This window comes from Lissotriton vulgaris, chromosome 5, assembly GCF_964263255.1.
Source record: "Lissotriton vulgaris chromosome 5, aLisVul1.2, whole genome shotgun sequence".
Taxonomy (NCBI): Eukaryota; Metazoa; Chordata; class Amphibia; order Caudata; family Salamandridae; genus Lissotriton; species Lissotriton vulgaris.
The window spans coordinates 614,925,114-614,947,025 of NC_141693.1; positions in this window are offsets into that span (position 1 = coordinate 614,925,114).

Consider the following 21,912-nt stretch of genomic DNA (forward strand, 5'->3'; position numbering starts at 1 on the left):
ACCCTATGACCCAGAGAGGTCAATAGATCTAAACTACCAGGAATACTGTAATCATATTTTAAGTACCCTGGATAGACACGCCCCCCTGAAAAAGGTTAAGAACAAAAGAAAGCCGTCTGCCCCTTGGTTCAATGAGGAGCTGAAAACCCTGCGATATCAATGCCGACAGGCAGAAAGAAAATGGCGAAAATGCTATTCAGAGTTAGACAAAAAACTTCTGAAAATACAGCAGGCAGAATATAAAAGGGCTATAGCTAAAACCAAAGCTCTCTTCTATGCCACCACTATCCTTCAATCTCCCAATAGTACTAAAACACTCTTTAACATCATCAGAGACCTCTCACAACCCGCATGCATGAGCAATAAAGTGGTTGCAACCCAAGAGCTGTGCAACAAGATTGCCACCTATTTTGAGCAAAAGATCGCTAAAATTGTGGGGGGCTGGAGGAGGGTAGAGATGGCAGTAAGGATATAGCAGACCAGCTAGCGGAGGAAGATTCGCCCACAATCTCATCGTCCTTGGAAAGTTTTACCCCTCTGACAATGGAGCTTTTCCTCAGCCTGGCGCAAAGTGTGTCATCAGGGTCCCCGCTAGATCCCCTTCCACATAAGATCTGGAAGGAATATGGGCCAGAGCTGTTTCCCCGGATGTACCAGATTTGTTACCAGTCTTTGGAGGAAGGCGTAGTGTCAGAGGTATGGAAGCAGGCAGTGGTCACTCCCCTGCTTAAACAGGGCGTGAAGGGCAGGGCCTTAAAGTGGCTCCAAACCTATCTGATGGGCAGACAGCAGGTAGTGACCCTGGCCCCATTTACCTCCCCCAAGTCTCGGGTTGGCCACGGAGTACCACAGGGTTCTTTGATTAGCCCGATTAATTTTAATTTGTATCTACAGCCTCTGATCCCTATGATAAAGTCATATGGGATTGATCTGGTTAACTACGCAGATGACACCCAATTGGTGTTCTCCTTAGAGGGAAAGCAGGCAGTGACCATGGAGACCTTCCAGAACTGTATGAGTAAGGTCTCCAAGTGGCTGAAAATAAACTCTCTCCAATTTAACGAGGGGAAGACTGAGGTAGTCTATTGCCAAACACCGAAAATGAGCCAGCAGCCGTCCTGTGAGATCAGGCTTGTACCGGGAGCAGAGCCCTGTATCCCAGTGAAGACCGTGCGTAACCTGGGAGTTATGCTGGATGACGATCTCCAATTGACCTCACAGACAAACAAAACCATCAGTGTCTGCTGCGGCCTACTGAGAGCGCTCAGACAGATCTTGCCTCTTCTGCCCTATGCGACTAGACCACTAGTGGTCAGAAGTGGGTTCATGGCAAGACTGGACTACTGTAATTCCCTATACCTGGGAGCTCCTCTTTACATCTTACAGGGGCTCCAGAGAGTCCAGTCCATGGCGGCCAAGCTAGCTCTAAACAGACCCCGTAGTTCTTCCACCACATTGGCACTTAGAGAACTACACTGGTTGCCAATTGGGAGCAGAGTTGCTTTTAAGTCTCTCTGCATTGTCTACAGAGCACTACACAACACGGGACCTATCCCATTACAGGAAAGGCTCACCTGGTACAAACCAGCCAGGTCTCTGCGCTCCGCCAGCTTGGAGCTGGCAGTAACCACCAGGATTAGGAAGTCAAGGCTAGGTGGTAGAGCTTTCTGTACCTCGGCATCAAGGCTGTGGAACGAACTGCCTCAAAATATTAGATGGACCGATACCCTGCTAGAATTTAGAAAGAGTCTAAAGACATGGCTCTTTGCTAAAACCTAAAGACCTACTTTCAGGCTCATCAAACAGCATTGACTGTCGTTTCCATCTGACATAAACATTTCTGTATTGGTTTTTCCATCTGAATTTTCCTTTCTGGCGCCAGGATACCCGTAGGGTGACAGATGCGCTGTATAAATATTAAATACAATACAATACAATACTATGGGGAGAGCATGTTCCAGACGCGGAGTTGGAGGAGTTATGACAAGTACCCTTTAACTTACTACATACCACAGTCTCTCCGCCAATTTAAAAACGCAACCATCTTTTTTCTCTAAACAGAGTATATTGGTCTCCTGCTAGGCTAGCCAAATTTTCTAAAGCTTCGATTCCTTGCTGCCCAAAGTGTAAGCAGGAAAAAGCTGATAATCTCCACATGTTTTTAACCTGTCCTGTTCTAAGCAATTTTTGGTCTGCCGTAGCATAAAGTATGAAGAAGCTGTTTAACTTTGATATACAGGTTAGTATATCACTTGTTTTTTTTTTGGTATCGTTAGTAATTATGAGGTACTTCCTCAAGATATAAATAAGTAGTCTTTATATTTGATTATTTTGGCTTGCAGAGAAATATGTAAACTTGGGGTTAAAGACATTGCACCTTCATACCTAGATTGGATAAATGCTTTCAAATATACACTGAATTTAGACAGGGCAGACTGGAAGAGAAGAAAGCATTTTTGGATTCCTTGTATCAATTGGCTGGATAGGATGTAACCGTTATGGTCCAATGATTATGCCTTTTTGCAGAGTGAACTACCCTACGATCAGTTCCCGGGACTGGAAAGACAGATGAACTGAACTGACTACCTCTTGGTATTATGTGGGTACCTGCAGAAAGTGCATCCATTAAGATCTTCAGAGTCTACGATCATCTAAGGAGGGGTCTATCCACTGCGTAGGGGATGGCATGGACTTGGTACTTTGAGAATATCTTAAGGCGTATGAGGACTAAAAAAATTGAATAAAAAATAAAAATAAATTTAAAAAAGTATTTAAATTGGAAGATATGTCAGGAATATTACGAATTTGGAAGAAGAATTGAAACCACTGGAGGTTGATAGTGCATGGAAGAGACTAACAGATGGTCTCTCCAATGTAGGTAGGTGGTTATCTAATGTTGGAAGAAGCATTGTAGGTCGAATACTGATGCCAATAATTGGAATACCCCTATCCCTATTAGCGTTAGTGGTAATAATTTGGTGCAAAAACTGCAGAAACAGAAAGTGGTATGCATTGAATGAAAAAGGAAAGAAGAGAATAATTGATGAGATTCAACTTGAAGAATTAAAAGGGATATTTACAAAAGAATGAAAGGTTTCCAAAAGAAAAGAGAAAAGGGAACCTCGAAAGTAAAAGAAGAGATTGAATTGGAAAGTTGCTAAAGTTGGCATCTGGGGGCGTGGCCAAGATGGCGGGGTGAGCGGACGCTTCCTCCCGTAGCTCCTCCAGCCCGGCTCAGCTCGAGCCCCGATTCCTGCGCTTCTCTCCCCCCGCGGCCGCACTGCGGGCGAGGGTGTTGTGCCGGAGTTCCTGGGGCACATTTTGGTGCCACTTTGACTTCTGAAGCCCCGGGGGAAGTTCCCGGAAAGTTTATTCGGAGATCGCTCCGAGGATTAGAGCCAGGGTCGCCCCGAGGAGAGGAGCCTGGAGGCGGAGCGTAGCGCGGCGCTGTCCGCGCGCCTTGGCTGGCCCGAGTGCTGAACAGCGGAACGCCGGAGATCCCGAAGGAGCGGACCAGACGGACTCCGCGGAGCGAGGTGGCTTCCTGGCGGTGCCCTGGTGGCAAGCACCATTGCTGGGAGACGGACTTTAGCCTGTACCGGCGATCCCCCCACTATCCGGGGTCTCGAGGGGCGACGCCTTGCGAACTCCGCGCCCGGAGGCGCTGGATGGCGGAGTCCGAGCAGTGCCCGTGCCGGGCAATCGACTGGTGATCAGGGGAGGCACCGGGTTCGCACTTCCCGGACCCGTTATCATTTGAGAGTTGCCCACGGACTTGCTGGCCCGGGCTGCCTTCCTGGGTCCCACCCTCCCGCCATTTTGTCTTTGTGTGGCTGAGCCCGGTGGCCCCTGCCCGCGCCCTTCTCACACGGGTGCCTTGACTCGCTCTGGTGCCAGCTCATCTGCTGCCCTCCCTGGGAACACGAAACGGGAGGCCTACTCTTCGGACATTGCTACCTGCCCTGCTGGCCCGAGAGCCGTCTTGCCCATGCCCGGACCGCCATTTTGTCGCCTGTGACGCACTACTCTTGTCCTCGGCGAAGGCCTCACATCTGGTGCCCGCGAGCGGTGGCGCTCGCCTACAACAACTGATTCTGGGCTTTGCCGGGCCCCAAGATGACTGGAAGACGTGGCGCGGCACGGGGTGATCGCACCTTGCCGGAAATGCTCGGCAGGTCCCAGCAACTACGCGACAGAACGCAGCCGTCCCCGGGGGCCTCCCGGGCATCAACAGACGCAACTGCGGGCGAGCCGCCGGTCACGCGGTCCTTCATGGAGGACTTATTCACCTCCCTCAAGGAGGAATTTCAGACTCTTAAGACCGAGGTGGCTGGAGAGGTCCGGGAGGTGCGCAGGGAAGTTGAGGGCCTGGGCGAACGGGTCGAGACTGTGGAGACGGCGGCTCAACGCCGCGATGAGGAGATAACCCATCTCCAACAGGACGTCCTCCGCCTCCGGGAGCAATGTGTCGAGCTCCAGGCCCACTCGGAGGACCTCGAGAACAGGTCCAGGAGGAACAACATCCGGGTCCGAGGTGTTCCATCCGCTGATGAGGGTGCGGACCTGTTGGTATATCTGCGGGACCTGTTCCGCGACATCTTGGAGGAGGGCGAGGATTTCCCCATCCGCATTGACAGAGCACACAGGGTGGGCCGCCAGCGCCAGTCATCGGCACCCCCGCCTGATATCCTGGCATTCTTGCCGGATTTCCCTCTAAAGGAGCGCATCATGGCTGAGGCCCGTAGGAAGCAACCATTGACCTTCCGCGACAGACCTGTGGCGCTCTATCAGGACCTGTCTGCCATCACACTGCAAAAGCGCAGGTCTTTCCGCATCGCTACGGACTTCCTGCGAGAGCACGAGACAGCCTACTCCTGGGGTCACCCCTTCCGTCTTATCTTTCGATGGAATGGGGTGTTGCATCAGCTGCGCTCCTTACAAGATGTCTGCGGGGTGCTGGGTCTTACTGCTACGGAGGAGGACGGGGCTACACCCGCATGGAGGCGCCCTGAGCGGCGGGGCCGACGGAGGTCGAGAAGGCGCCCATCGTCAGCGCCGGTGAGTCGCCCGGACTCGCCCACCATCAGAGCTGACATGGCGGAGGCCCTGAGGACTGCGGCCAGGAACTTGCCTGAATCTACTGGCGTGGCCTTGACGGCCTAATTTTCTCCGGGGGGAGAGACTCTTAGCTTTCACGATGCTGGGCTGGGGGCTGGGGGGCGGGGGGGTGGTGTGTGGCTGGACGTCCACTTGATTGTTTTCTGCAGACTCGCCCATCTGGGCTAGACTGAGACTATGGGGTGTTGTTTTTTGCTTTTTGTTTTGGCTGGTTGCCATCAATGGGTTTTGGGGGGTTTCATTGTTGGTTTGTCGTGGGGGGGGTCCCGTCCGAAGCTGTCCGAATGAGTACGATGCCGCCTCTGGCTTTCCCTGCACCCCTACCCCGCGCGCCCCCTCCGCTGATCCCCCGCCTGCTGCATAGCGCGCTGTTTCCCTGGAGGCGATGCCACCCTTGAAGGTAGTGACCCTTAATGTCAAGGGTCTGAATAACCCCGTAAAGCGTAGGGCGATCCTCTCCCTATTGGAGGGGTCGCAGGCGGATATTTGCCTCCTGCAGGAGACCCATTTACTCTCCAGATATTGCCATAGGTTGCGCTCTGCCAAGTTCCCCACGCAACTTTTTTCCTCTGCTGCGACTAAGACCGCTGGGGTGGCCATTCTCCTAGCCAGTTCCTTTAGGGGGGAGGTGCTGTATAAACATGCCGAGCAGAAGGGGAGGCTCTTAGTGTATCGCATGCGCTTAGGAGGTGTTACCTTTACGGTTGGTTCGGTCTACAGCCCAAACGATCACCAGGATCGTTTCCTGGACTCGGTGTTGGTGGACGTTACTGCCTCGCCCGACCGCCATGTCATCTTGGGGGGAGACCTGAACATGGTCTTCGACTCCACTCTTGATAGGTCTGCCCAGCGTTTTCCGCAGACAGGGGAGCTTTCTAAAGCGGTGCGGGACCAGATTGCAGAGATGGACCTGCATGATCTCTGGCGCACCATGCATCCCACCGATAGGGACTACTCCTACTTTTCCCACGCACACCGCACTTATTCGCGGTTGGATTATCTTTTGGTGAGCGGCCCACTTCGCTCGGCTGCTACGGCGGCGGACATCGGGGTCTTGTCTCTGTCCGATCATGCGCCGGTCTCCGGAGTTTTTGCGTGGCCGGCGCCCCCCCCCTCGAGAGGGATGTGGCGGCTTCGGGACACGCTTCTTCATAAGAAATCGGTGGTGAAGCGAGTGGAGGAGGTCATCCGGGACTACCTGACCCACAATAGCAACTCTGACACGTCCCTGGCTACACAGTGGGCGGCTTTGAAAACGGTCGTCAGGGGAGAGTTTATCTCCATTTCCTCGGCGGAAAATAAGGAACGCCAGCGCAAGAGGGAAGAACTGACGGCGCAGGTTAGGGAGCTTGAGCAGGTCCACCGCCGGACGGGGGCACCTCGGGTTTGGAAGCAACTGAAGGCGGCACGGAAACTCCTCTCCGCGCTGGATCTGGATCGGGCGGAATACGCAGCGCTGCGCCTGAAACATGCCTTTTACACCGGCGGAGACAGGTGCGGTAAGCTCCTGGCCCATAGGCTTAGGGTTGCGCAGCAACGCAATGTGGTGAAGGAGCTGGTGGGTGTGGATGGTGTCCCGGTTTCTGGTGACGCGGAGGTGGCGGATACCTTTCGATCCTTTTACGAGGCACTGTACGCTTCAGAATCTTCCCCACCGGGAGAGGCTGAGGCCTATCTGGAATCCGTGACCCTCCCGGCCTTGGACCCCTCCCAGGCGGACCATCTAGAGAGGGACATTCACGTGGAGGAGGTCATCTCCGCGATCGCACGGCTGAAGCATGGCAAGGCCCCGGGCCCGGATGGTTACACGGCCTTGTTCTACAAGACCTTCTGTCCCACTATCGCCCCTCTCCTGGCTCGCTTGTTCAACTCCTTCTCCGAACCGGGCGCCATCCCACCGGACCTCCTCTCGGCGACTGTGTCGGTTATCCCCAAACCGGGGAAGGACCGGACCTTGTGCGGCTCGTACCGGCCCATCTCGCTCCTAAATGTGGACCTCAAGCTTTATACCGGAATCTTGGCGGCCAGATTGGGTCTACACTTACCAGGTTTGGTGGAGGCAGATCAGGCCGGTTTTGTACCCGGTAGGCAGACGGTCGACAACACGAAGAGAGTGACGCACGTCCTGGAAAAGGCCTCACGCGTTCCGGGGGAGCGGATGCTGCTATCAGTCGACGCGGAGAAGGCCTTTGATAGAGTTCATTGGCCATACCTCGAGCTGGTCCTTGGGAAACTGGGGATCGGCGAGAAGTTCCGCACTATGGTCTTTAACTGCTACAGGAGACCGTCGGCGTCAGTGCGGGTCAATGGACACAGCTCCAGCAGCTTCACCATTGAGCGCGGCACGAGACAGGGTTGCCCTCTCTCGCCGCTCCTCTTTGCCCTTTATATGGAGCCGTTTGCGCAGAGGATCCGCGACAACCCGGACGCTATTGGGGTGAAGATGGGGCAATACACACACACTGTCAGCTTATACGCGGACGATGTCTTGTTGACCCTAGATGACCCCAGGCGGTCGCTCCCTGCCTGCGTCCAGGAGTTGAACGCCTTTGCCCGCGTTGCCGGCTTTAAAATGAACATGACCAAGTCGGCTGCACTGGATGTGTCGCTCTCTGCCGACACCAGACGGGACCTTCAAAGTCTCTTCCCTTTGCAGTGGTCCTCCTCCACGGTGCCTTACTTGGGCATTTTGCTTGCTCCCACCCTGCCTGCCATGGTCGCAGCTAACTATTCCTCTCTAGGCACAAAGATAAAGGAGGAACTCGGCCGTTGGAACAAGGGCCTGCTTTCGTGGCTGGGCCGTATTGCGGCGGTGAAGATGACGATACTGCCCCAGATCCTGTATCTTTTCCGCGCTCTACCTCTTCAGCCCCCCGTGGGCTGGATACGGCAGGCGCAGGCAGACATCTCCCGCTTTGTGTGGCAAGGCCGTAAGCCTCGGATGAAGCGGGTCCTCTCCATGCTTGCCCCAGAGGCGGGAGGTCTCGGGGTCCCGGACCTCCGGAAGTACTTTCAGGCGGCGCAGCTCCGGTACCTGGTGGAGTGGAGCCGGTGGGAATCGGACAAACATTGGCTCTTTCAAGACCAGGCAGTCGCGGGCCGTACCCTCCAGGAGGTCCCGTTCCTACGGCGCGCTCACCGCCCGCCTAATCTCTACGCTTCCTTTATCACCCGGGTCCCGCTAAGAGTGTGGGACGCGGTGTGTGAGCTGCGGGAGCTCACCACTTTTCCGTCGCCGTTGTCTCCCATTGCTGACAACCCGGACTTCACTCCGGGCCTGGAGCCGGGGGCCTTTTCCCACTGGGTGAGTGCGGGATGTAGAGCGCTCTTCCAGATCTACGGGCCGGAGGGCGTGCTCCCCTTCCAGCAGCTCCGATGGGAGTTTGGCCTGACGGAGGGGGACAGACTGCGTTACATGCAGGTCCGCCACTGGGCTCTTCAACCCTCAGTGCGTGACGTCGCCGCCCGTACGATTACACCCTATGAGCGATGGTTGGTGACCCGGGCCTCGGACGCCAAACTCATCACTGATTTGTATAAATTTCTCAAACCCCCGCCGTTTTACTACCATAACCCGGGGAGGGAACGCTGGCACAGGGAACTGGGAAGGACCCTGAGCCACAAGGAGTGGGACAAGATTGCGTATCGGGCGAGGCACTCTGCGTACCACACTGGGCTGACGGAAACCTTCACTAAAGTGTCCACCTATTGGTACTACACCCCGGAGCGGCTCTACGAGATGCGCAAACTAGGCGATAAGGGTTGCTGGCGCGGCTGCGGACAGGAGGGCACCCTCACGCATATTCTCTGGGAGTGCCCGGTGCTGTCGGCCTACTGGAAGGAAGTCTTGGATGAGGTGGATAGGCATTTTGAGATTGAGCTCCCGCGCTTCCCCGCGTATGTCTTGCTTGGCCTCCCCAATGACTTGATGTACCCGCTGAAATCCCGCAGGGGCAGGCAGATTGCGATTGCGCTCGGCTCAGCCGTTCAGAACATACTTGTCCTCTGGCGCACCCCCACTGCCCCCTCTATCACTGGTTGGTTGCATAGGCTCTGGCAGGTACTGGGTATGGAGAAGATATCACTAACGGTGGCTGGGAATGTTGACCAGTTCGAGGAGCTCTGGCATCCCTTTTTGGCACTGCTGTCCACGGAATTTCGCGAGCTGACGTGCCCACGGTACTTGCGCCTCCTTAGGCTGACTCCACCGGCGCCTGCGGCGGAGTGATTGTGCGGATTGGGGACCGGGGGCTGGGGGGGGGGGAGTGGGGCTATATACTTCTAATGCTGCTTTTCGGACGGGGATGTTGGGGTGTTGTTTTCCTTTCTTTCCTCCTTGCTTTTCTTTCTTCTCCTTTTCTGGGGTCAAGGGGCTGGTGGTGTGGTATTCTTCTTTTTTGCTGTGCCGCAGAGTGTTATTCTGGCTTGGCCTTGCTTAGGGAGTGGGGGCCTATGGGGGGTTGTTTACAGTGCCTTACTGCCTCATGTTTTTTGCCTTGTTACCCTCTGGGGCACCCTGCCTCCCTCTTCTTCCTCTGACTCGCTGCAACGTTTCGCTTTTTGTAATGTATGTTTGCCTGACCTCCTGCTCCCCTCCCCGTGTTTTTTATGCCTCAATAAAATACTTTAAACCTAAAGTTGGCATCTGGTTCTAGAAATTAGTGATGGCATAGAATGCCATCAAAGAGGGGATTTATGGAGATGGAGCAAGGTTTCATGCGTAAGAAAACTTGCTTGTATTCAGTCCTTTTGAAATAACATATAACTTATTAACCAACATGTTTTGTAAGTACTAATAATGCACCACACAACATTTCAGTATCTAGGGGAAGCTTCATATGTGCTTTTATTAACCAGTAACCCATGTGTCCTATAATGGCCACCGAAACGCAGGAACCTCTCTGCGCATGCGTCTACTGCATCTACGTAGTATGACTTACTTGCTTTTGGTAGGAATTCTTTGCAGCTGCGCAGTAGCACCTAAAATGGCCGCTTTGAAACTCACATGCTAAAGCATATGCTTTTGTTTAAACTAAACCTTGTGTGTTTTACCCAACTACTAATGCAATAGATTACATAAAGTAATGGGGATATAGTAGGAATAATTGGTGTACAGTGCATTAATTTATTTCCGTATTTTACCGTGTCTCTCTTTGACTTTGTTGATAGCTCGTATTTGGGCCTGATGAATAACTATATTTCCATCTTGGATCTGCGGTGCATGCGCACTCGAGTTCTGAAAACCTTGAAGCCCTGTCATTGAATGTCTACCAAATCTTACTCTACCAGCGATGTTCCTTGAAACCTCACCCCAAGACCCGAAGCAAGGAAGAAGAGCTGAAAATTGTTTTACATTGTTTATGATTTGAAATGAAATAATGCTGGGTGAAATAAAAAAGCATGGGAAATAAAATTATGGGTGGGAACTTAAAACTATTAAGTCAATAAAAATGAGATCACACTCTGCTTGGGCGAAGCCACAGACGCTGACATAATTGTAAGCACAAATATTGACAATGCTGTAGGGGAGGCAGAAACTGCCCCCCCCTTCCAGGTTGTCGATGAAACCTTAGCACCACTAGAAGGGGCAGGTTTGGGCTCAGAGGACATGGCAGCAGAGAAATCACTGGAATTGGTCAGTGCTCAGGTAGAGCCTCTGCAGGCTGCTACTGATGCCCCCACGACTCCCACTTTGCAGTCTATATTTCTAGCATTGACCAGTGACATTCAAAATGGCTTTGAAGAATCTAAAGCTAACCAACTGGAGATAAGGAATTTCTGTGAGTCCCTTGACAACAAGATAGACGGCCTGTATGCAAGAACATCAGCCCTGGAGGAGACCGTGGCGGGATTGTCATTACATCTAGATCAGGCCAAAAGTCACATCATTAAACTTAAGAAAGAAGAGCTGTTAATTGCTGAGAGGATAGAAATTCTCGAAAACAATTCTAGACGTAGTAATTTACGTATTTTGAATGTCCCTGAGGGAAATGAAGGCTCTGACATCAAGTTGTATGTGGTCTCTCTTTTGAAAGAAGCTTTGAATTTAGTAGAGTCATCTGAAGACCTGGCCAAAGACATCCAACGGATTCATAGAGATCCCTTTAGGAAAAATCCTAATAGAGACAAACCTCGTAAAATTCTTGTGAACTTTCACACGTATACCCGTAAAGAAAATATTCTGACAGCGGCACTGAAGCACAAAATAATGACAGGGAAAGGGTTTAACTTCCAAGTTTGATCTGACCTTTCAAGGACTACTCTCGAGAAGCAATGGGAACTTGGCAAGCGCCTAGACGCATTCAGAAGTGCAGGCGTATCAGCTCAGCTTAAGTTCCCTGCTTCACTTAGAATAATGTATAACAATAACATGTTTAACATTAGGTCAGTCCAAGAAGCAGATGAGCTACTGCTTAACATTGGAGGGTCTAAGGGTGGTGCGAAGGGTTCTACAGGCTGAGGGTTCTTCTATCTATTGCTCCCCTCTGGCTCTCTTTAGAGGTTTCTATTCTCTTTTTTTTTCTCCCCTTTGTCTATTTTTCTCTATCTCATTCGGAAAGATAAACTAAACTTAAAAGAGGAAAAAAATAAATTAAAAAAATAAATAAATAAAAAATGGGGTGAGCACATGGGTTAGATTTCAGGGCTAGCAAATTTGAAATTTGGTCCAGTTTGGTAACCGCTATTCCACGCATGTTGTCACCTTGGGAGTTTCCGAAGTTTACATATACACTTGCACAATGGGAGTATTGGGTCAGGGCACTATCCTCTGGACTAGTTCCGGATAGATAGGGCAAGGATTTCCCAGGGGAGGGTGGAGGGTAGCCTAGGGCACGGGGGTGAGGGGTGGGTGGGGATAAGTAAAACAAAAAACCTCATTTCCGATAAGTTTTTGGATTGTTGTTGGCTAAGAATTATTGGTAGTAGACTGGCAATTTTCTGTCTTTTGGCTTGTGGTGGCCGTATGTGTTTGAGGTATGAAATTGCTGCCTCCTTATGAGTAATGTCAAAGTGGCCTCCTGGAATGTGAATGGCCTCCGCACCAGACCTAGTTCAGATAAAATCATGCAGTATTCGCGGGATCTGGATGCACAGGTCATCATTCTCCAGGAGACCCACTTGATTGAGGCGGAAGTACTCTCATTGGTGAAGAAAAATAGGTGGATTGATTTTTCTATCTCTACCTCTCAATCTTATAGTACTAGAGGAGTGACAATCATTTTTAAAAAACCTCTTCAAGTTAGATTAGAGTCTAAAATAGCAGACCCAGGTGGCAGATGGGTCATCGCTTCAGTGTTAATAGCAGGTGCACAAATTACGTTAGTGGGCTTTTATGGACCTAATATTGACGATCCATCTGTACTAAATTCATTTTTTTCACATTTGTTGTCTTTTCCCGAACCGACGATCCTGGCTAGAGATTTTAATATAGTGCTGGACCCTTGTTTAGATAAAACCCCAAACAACCGACCTTTGACTCTTTAAATAACAAGGGTGTTTTTACTTAGGTCCATGAAACAGTACGGGCTTGTCGATATCTGGAGAAGCATGGCTGGAAATAAGCAGGGGGTCTCTTTTCAAAACCAGAAATACCACCATCAGTCTAGGATTGACTTTGTTCTAATTAGCCAGCGTTTGGTAGAATGTGTGAAAAAAATTGTATATCTTCCATCTCATCTGTCAGACCATTCGGCCATCCAGATGGAACTTGGTGGATTTCCTAAGAAGTCTAGATCTTGGTCGTTTGATCGCTCGCTCTTATCAGCAGCAGATGATATATCCTCTTTATTTACTGAAACACAGCTGTTTATAGAGACCAATGTAGGATCAGCTGCCCCAGGGATAGTTTGGGATGCTCTTGAGGCCTTTTTAAGAAGCCTTATCACAAATAAGGTCTCATATCGAAGGAAGTACTACAAAGAGAAGGTAGCATCCATAGAGGCAGAAATGTTGGTAGTGCAAGAGGAAATAGATCAGGTTCCATCTGGTATCTCTGCTCAAGTTCTTGACATCAAGTTGCTATCTTTGAAAGCGCAATTGGGGTCTGTCTTGAATCTACGCTTGCAGGAGAAATGGGAGGCTAGCAAGATAGCTCACTTCCAATTTGGAGAGGGGGCTGGAAAATTGCTGGCCTGGAAGGCCAGAACCGACCGGGCTCGCAATAATATCGAGTCCATAGTCCAGGATAACACACGGTACTCATCGGATGGGGATATTAGGAGAATCTTCAGAGACTTTTTCTCAAACATCTACCACGAGGATAAAATATTGGATAATGAAACTATTGACAACTGGTTGGATAAGACGTCTCTTCCATCCCTATCCGATGAACAACAGGCGTCTCTGAATGCTAGCATTACGGAGGGGGAGGTCAGGGCTGCCATCTCTAATAGTGGTAAGGGGAAGGCTGCTGGCCCAGATGGACTACCAGCTGAGATCTATAGGGTCCTAGAGCAAGCAGTCGTCCCTTTTCTAACTAGGTTATTCAACCAAATCTTGCAGGATGGAACATCTCCACCTGCTTCCTGGGATAGTGCTTCGATAACCATAATTTTAAAACCAGGGAAATCAGCACTAACCTGCGGGTCATATAGGCCTATATCCATCTTGAACGGGGATTACAAGATTTTTGCTTCGGTTCTCGTGAAGAGGCTAGGCTTAGTAGCTCCAGATGTCTTGCACCAGGACCATAGGGGGTTTGTGAAGGGCAGCCAATTGTACGAGCAAACCTATGATTTGATAGGGGCTATAAATATAGCAACAACACATTCACTCCCTCTGGCAGTCTTAACACTGGATGCAACCAAGGCCTTCGACAGGGTGAACTGGGCGTACCTGTCGAGGGTCTTGGATAAGTTTAATATTGGAGAGAACTTTGGTCGTGCAGTAAGACTTTTATATTCTAAGCCTTCTGCCTGTGTGTTTGTGAATGGCGAATTGTCGGATCCCTTTCCTATTACTAGGGGAACCCGTCAGGGTTGCCCTCTTTCCCCTCTATTGTTCGATTTATATATAGAGCCCTTCGCTCAGCGTTTGAGGGAAGAGGAGACTATTAAGCCATTTGTCTTTGAAGGGTAGGAGAGGAAAGTGGCTTTAAATGCCGACGACATTTTGTTATTTTCTTCAGATATAAGTTCAGCCTTTCCAGCAGCCATTCATCTTGCGTTAGAATTTGGTGAAATATCTGGCTATGAGGTTAATGCCTCCAAGACTGAGGTAATGATCTGGAATGATACTGATAGTATATTGGAGGTACAGCCTACTACTAGTCTCCGGTATTCGGGTCTGAATATAATCAAAGACATTAATAAAATCGCAATAGTAAATTTCAGCAATGTCGCAAGGGAATGTCACAATCTTATGCAAACCTGGTCCCATCTTCCGTTAACTTTGTTAGGATGAGTTAATTTAGTTACGATGACTATCTTGCCAAAGGTGTCATTTCTTTTCAATACTATACCTCTTTTTTTCGCCCCAACTGTTATTTCTAAGTTACAGGGAGACATAACATCTTTTATTTGGGATAAACATATCCCTAGAATTGCATGGAAGAAGCTCAGGCGGCGCAGGGAGAAGGGGGGCTTGGTAGCACCGGATCTACAGGCATATGCTTGGGCGTTCCAACTTAGTCATACCCGAATGTTGTTGAAAATCCCTTTGGATCACGGGATTGGCTTGTTGTTCTCAGCTATGCTCAAAGGGGAAGCGGTTTCACAACCAGGATTTTTGTTTAAATTTGGAGACCGCAAATTCTTTAAGAAAATTAAGTTGAAGGTTTTGCAGGGGATGGCGGAAATATGGTATAAGGTGAGGACCTTACTTAAACTTGGTTACTTTTCTAGCAGGGCCCCACTTTGGGATTCTCCTGGAAGTCCCGAGTGGCTGAAAGACAGTTTGTCTGCTCCCTTGCGTGTTGGTGGCCTGGAGGTATGGGGAGACATATTTGTGGAAGGAAGCGTGTTACCATGGGAAGCTCTAAATATGAAAATAGGATCGGACCTCTCCAAATTTAAATATATCCAGATTACCAACTGGCTGCAGCACTATACCTCGCAAACATCAGCCCGAAGTCGAACTCCAATTGGGGGTGGCAACCAACTTGAGGCTCTACTTTTAGATAACCAAACGACTCAAGTGAAACCACTTGACCTTATGCGCACTGTTGCACTTCCTGCTGGAGGACTACTGTTTAGTTTGTTATCACAAATTATTTCAAATGTTTCAACAACATAAACTTAATTTAATAAACTCAAACATTAGGTGATTTGTTCATTATTGTTTTACTTCTTTCATATTCAAAATTTCAGTTCAAACATTCTAACCAATTGCATTTTCATTGGATTACAATATTTCATGAGTTATTCACAAATACATTTTGTGCTTTTTTTCAATGCCCTATGCATTTCCGGCCTCTTGGCCTTTCATCGGGGGCTGTATCTGAAAGTAAACAGAAAAAAATCATACTATTTGACATGATCCTTCAGCGTAATAGAGAATGCAGTACAATAAATTATCAACATAGTGACTTTGTGTTGTTCAAAAATGAGTACATGCTGTTTGGTAGTGATTGAAGTAGTGAGGAAAAAGTGTAAATGATGAGGGTGATCATTTAGATAGTCTGAGGAGATACGTGAAAACAAAAAGAAAGGCTATAGCCAAGAGGAAATTACAACCTAAGGACATGCGAAAGACTTTTATCCTTGTGAGAAATGGAGCGAGAATCCACCACAGAACCTACTGTTTCGTCATCGGTACTAACCTTTACAACGCTGGACAAAGTCATATGCGTTTCAACCAATAGATGCCTTCTTGTTTAAATCCTAAAAACGCGAAAGAATTCCACTAAAATACAGCTGATTTGCAACACAGAAGGCTTGAGATTCAATGATAATAATAGGGATCATTCCTACCTTCGCATCAATCTTGCAATATTAGCAGTTTTGTCGTCGGAACTCTAATACGATTACATCCCCGTGCTGGAAAAATAGATAATATCAGGTCACGGTCACGCTCAATACTGAACGGAAGACCAAAGATTCAAACTGCTAGACGCTCGGTGTTTACCTGACACGGAAATGAAAACTCAGTGAAACTCTGCAAGCGGGAAACTGTAGTTTCTGCTACACTTCGGCAGGATACGAGTGCGTGGGTGGGCGGATCTATACGTACAGGTTTAGAAGACGGACTACCGGGTTTCTACCGAGTATTTCGGCGGCCATGTTAGCTTGGGCAATCTGTTAGGTATATCGTATAGAATACGTAGAGGTGAATCAAGTGTCAAAGTGATAGAAAGATGAAAAGAAAACGGAGATGCTATGTTCTGTCGGTTCAATGTGCAATATAAATAAACAATAACATTATATTCAGACTTTACTTCAATAACTGTGTTTACAATTAAACAGCAATATTAATGATTGAACACAGGTCGCACGCAGGCGATATTTGGGCAATATTTATAAAAAGCATCCTAAATCCACTAGATCATTGATCCCTTTCGGATCCTGTGAGTCTAATCTCCTTATCCAAAAAATCTCTCTTTGTAGTAATACCTTGGTGAGATCCTTACCAGGGGTGGGTTTAACTACCTCGAGTACCTGGAACTTTAGCTGAGCTATGGTGTGTCTGTTTTTAGACCAATGTACTGCTAAGCTGCTGTTGGGGTTGTTGTTTCGTATAGTGCTTTTATGTTCGGATATACGAGTCTTTATTTTACGCTCAGTCTTCCCGACATACAACAGCCCACAGGGGCATTTTATGGTGTAAATCAGATTTGTTGCATTACAGTCAGCATTATGTTTAGTTTTAATGGTTTCACCTGTGTGAGGATGTGTAATACTGTTACTCACAATCACGTTATTACATTGTACACAGTTGTGACATTTCTTAGTTCCATTGAAAGTCTCTTGAGAATTCATCTGGGGTAGTTTCAACATTTCTTTAATGTTTTTGGACCTTTTATAGGCAAATATAGGTTTGTCTTTGAACTTTCCTTGAAAATCGTTTTCATTACTGAGTAACTCCCAGTGTCGATTGATGCTTTTTTTGATTTCTCGAGAACTGGTAGAGTACTTCGATACAAACACTTGGCGAATCTTCTCTGTTTTGTTTATAGTCGTTAGTAATGATTCTCTGGTTTTTTCTGCAACTTTCTTCAAGGTGTTCTGTAACAATGTTTCTGGGTACTTCTTCTCCAGAAATTTGTCCATGATTTTTTCTTGGTTACATTCGAAAGATTGAGTGTCTGTACAAATCCTTCTGGCTCTTAGTATTTGTGAATATGGCAAGTTCTCTATTAGATTTTTGGGGTGAAAACTATTGTACATCAGAGCTGTATTCTTATCTGTTGCTTTGTGATGACAACCACGATCTACAAAAAGGATACTGATCGCAATACGATCTTACACTACAGAAGCTCACACCCACAATGCTTGAAAGAAAACCTGCCTTATGGCCAGTTATTGCGGATAAGACGCAACTGTACTGAAGTAGGGGACTTTGACATTCATGCCACAACATTTTGTAATGAAATGGCCAAGAGGGGTTACCCCAAAAAATTATTAAAACACTCCATGAAACGCGCCAGATTCACTCCTAGAGACAGTCTGTTGCAAACAAAAAACAAAAAGGAGTTAGATAAATTGGTGTGCGTAACAACGTTTGGCCCCCACACAAATCAATTTAAAAGTATCATCTTGAAAAATTGGCACTTGTTAGAAAACCTAGAGTATCCCCTAAAAAAGCCCATCTTCGCTATGCGAAAAAATACCAGCATAGGACAGCAATTAATCAGAGTGGATAGCTTTATCCCAAAACCGAAAAGTGACCTAATAGCAAAGTGGAAGTTGAAGCCAGTATGTGGTCACCACAAATGTGGTAATTGTGTGTCTTGCCTTTCTACTATCGAAGGCAACCTGTTTGATCATAATGCCATAAAATGGAAACATGACATGTTCACAACATGTAAGACCAAGAATGTGGTCTACGCTGTGTCCCTGCAACAGAGTTTATATTGGCAAGACCTGCCAAGCTGTAAATGTGAGAATTACGCAGCACCGCTCAAGGATAAAGAAAAAGGTGGTGTCTGCCCCGATGGTGGAGCATTTCATTGAAAAGAACCATGATGCAAATGATTTTAAATGGACCGTGCTGACATGGATTGACCCAAGACCCGGTCACTCGTTTGTTGGTTCTGCTCAATTTTTATTTAGGGCAGAATCTTGCACTCAGGTATTAAATCCTTCTGTGCAACCTATATATTTTTTAGGAAATTCAAGAAGAGTAAATGCAATGATTTTTACAATTACTATGACTGTCCGAAGAATTACTTGCTGTCCTGCACAAGGACACATGTATTTACATGTATTTACAAACACAATTTACACTACACTTAGAAAAACACAAAAAACATTTTCACATTTAGATAATATATACAAGACAAACATTTGAGAAAAAATAACTCATTAGGATTGAAAGTACCCTGTCCACATACTTTCTGTCAGGCCACTAAAGCTGAATATTTTTTCTTTTTCTTTTTCTTTTGGCCTGATAGCGCAAGAGGCTACTAGTACAATCAATGTTCAATGTATTTATCAAAACACAAAAGCCTTATGCGCAAAAAAACATTCGGACTTAAGACGAATGAAGGTCAAGAGCCTGTAAGCCGACGCGTTTCTGAGCCTGTCTGTGTACTTGGCAGGCTCGTCTTCAGGGCTTTGGGGCTGGGTACCTACATGAGTACAAATATAGGGCATAGTAAGTTTTTGACCCTCTTTTATGCATCACCAAAAGCTATTCAGCTGACGTTGTTGTTACCTTTTTGATGTGTAGTCTCTATTATCTGATCTTCAGATCAATTTCTTTTAGGGGGACTCCTTAAGTTCTGTAATGGAAACAGTAACATGGTATGTTTCCCAAAGTTCTTATCTTTACATTAGTGGTTTATTCTCAACCTTTTTTAACACTCACGTGTTTAACAGCCAAGACGTTTTCAAACAGGTTATCGGTCTCCGTTATGAGCAGTAATTGATGCTGGCGCTATAAAGTCAAGAGGGACGTTTTTAGTAATTTGACACCGTCCTGTTTATCGCTACAAGCATCTTAGCGCTGTAACATTAGCAACGGATCATTGGGCACTTACTTTTTGTGTTTTCAGCGGACGCGAAGCGCCGTATTTCTTAGTATTGGGACACCACCTCTAGTTAGTCTGTAACCCTCGGCGCTGTAAGTTAAAGCGGATGCGGTATTTTAGTGTGAATTTTTTACTATTATGGGCATTCAATTTCCACAATACAAAAGTAAAGCACCTACTTGCACGATGTAAACGTCGAGTCTATGTTGGAGGGGGCTTTGCTCAACTTCCAGTTTGTTTACGGTGGATGCGGTTAGCGCTGCAATCAATTACAAAAGCGGAGATTTAGGATTACGTTTTAACGAGTGTTAAAACATTTAATATTTAGCTCATATGCTCGTTTACCTGTGGATGAGTCGCTAGGCACTCTTGTTTACTCCAGAGTTCCTCAAATGAGAGAAAGGCTGAAAAAACGCGAGGGTTTGGTGTTTTTTATATCACCCAGTGCTTCTGGGACATGTAGTCCTAGAATTTCAAGATTAATTGTTTGGAGGGTGGTCTGTACCGCCTACGGCCCAGTTATTAGTTTTGGCTTTCTGTGTGTTCATTCAGTCCATCATTCACGCAGTCGTATTTCAGAATTAGATATGCCTCCCTTTTTGCTAAAAGTGCTTCTACACTACCTCCTCTTGCAGGGACTTGAATCTTTGATAATACCGACCACTTTAATTCTTTCTCAGTGTGGCCTGAATCGATGCAATGTTGGACCATTGGGGCATTTAGAACTTTTTGTTTAATCCTAGATCTGTGTTGGGTCAGTCTTTGTGACACTGTTTGTGTGGTTTTCCCTATGTAAAGTTTGTCACAAGAACAAATGATTACATAAACCACATTTTTGCTCTTGCAGTTTGTGAATTCCACGTGGGTCCATTTAACATTATGATGTTCAAATGTGGTGCCTTCAATGGTATTTATGCACGAGATGCAATTACCACACTTGTGGTGTCCTTTGACCGGGTCTAATTTCCACAATGTGGGTAGATCGCTTTTTGGTCTCTGAGTACCCAAATCCGCTCGAATTATTTGTTGCCCTATGCTTTTATTCTTTTTCAGGGCAAATAAAGGTTTTGGAAACGGTATGTTCAGGTTCGATAACAAGTGCCAATTTTTCAGTACTATGGCCTTGAATTTATTGGTTAGTGGTCCATACGTGGTTACACAAACTAGCTGTTCCAACGGTTTCTTGTCCTTCTTTGTCAACAGTGCTTCCCTTGTTGTGAACCATGCGCGTTTAGTGGCATGTTTTAACATCTTTCTAGGATATCCCCGTTTGGACAGTTGGTCGCATAGTGTTTCAGCATGTATCATATAGTCCTCTTTCCTTGAACAATTACGTCTGATTCGTAATAGTTGGCTATACGGTAAGTTTGCTTTCAAACGTTTGGGGTGGAAGCTATCGTAGTGCAGAATTGAGTTTTTATCAGTTTGTTTGCGGTGAAGGGTGGTGACTAATTCTCCTTCCTGATGGAATACCTCCACATCAAGAAAAGTTAAGCGGGTGTTACTGCTATTCATACTGAACTTTATATCAGGGTGTCTATTGTTCAGCCACTCATGGAACTCTTTTAGTTGTTCCTCAGTTCCTCTCCACTGACACCAGATGTCATCGATACAGCGATACCATCTTGAGATGTGTATGCCATAAGGATTTTGATGGTAAATGAAGCGCTCTTCATACAATGCCATGAAGAGCACCGCCATTTCTGGGGCATAAGGACACCCCATGGCGGTGCCCTTCACTTGCATGTAGAAGGTGTCCATGAATCTAAAATAGTTACGTTTGAGTGCCAGGCTTGCCAATTCAATGATAAATTGAGTTGGAACTCTATGGGGTCTCGGCCGGGTTTCAAGAAAAAATTCAATAGCTTCTAATCCCTCTTCCTCGGGGATTTGTGTGTACAAGGAGTTAACGTCAAAAGTGACCATTAACTCAACTTTGTCATCAAATGGTGTAGTTTCTATTTTTGTGATGAAGTCAGTCGTGTCTTTTATGTATGATTTGACATCACCCATGAATGGTTTTAAGAATACGTCAACGTATTTGGCTAATGGTTCCAATATCGAATCGCACCCGGAGACAATTGGTCTTCCGGGTGGATTGGATAAATTTTTATGAACTTTAGGTAAGAAATAAATTACCGGAGTTCGGGGATTTCGCTTGCTCAAATAATCGTATTCCTTCGGACCTACAATTCCGTCGTCGAATCCCTGTTTTAATCTTGCTTGGATTTCATTTTGAATTGAAACAGTTGGGTCCTCTGTTAGCTTCCTGTACCATTCTGTGTTGCCTATCTGACTGTTGGCCTCATCGATGTATTTTTCCTTTTGCCACAAGACTAGGGCGCCCCCCTTGTCGGCCGGCTTGACCACTATAGTTGTGTCATTACTGAGTTGTCTGATGGCTGATGGCTGATTGTTGTTCTTTTGTTATATTTTTCCTGCAGTAGTTCTTTTGTTCATAAAAATGTATCCAATCCAACCGCCATGGGGTGCCCTTATGCCCCAGAAATGGCGGTGCTCTTCATGGCATTGTATGAAGAGCGCTTCATTTACCATCAAAATCCTTATGGCATACACATCTCAAGATGGTATCGCTGTATCGATGACATCTGGTGTCAGTGGAGAGGAACTGAGGAACAACTAAAAGAGTTCCATGAGTGGCTGAA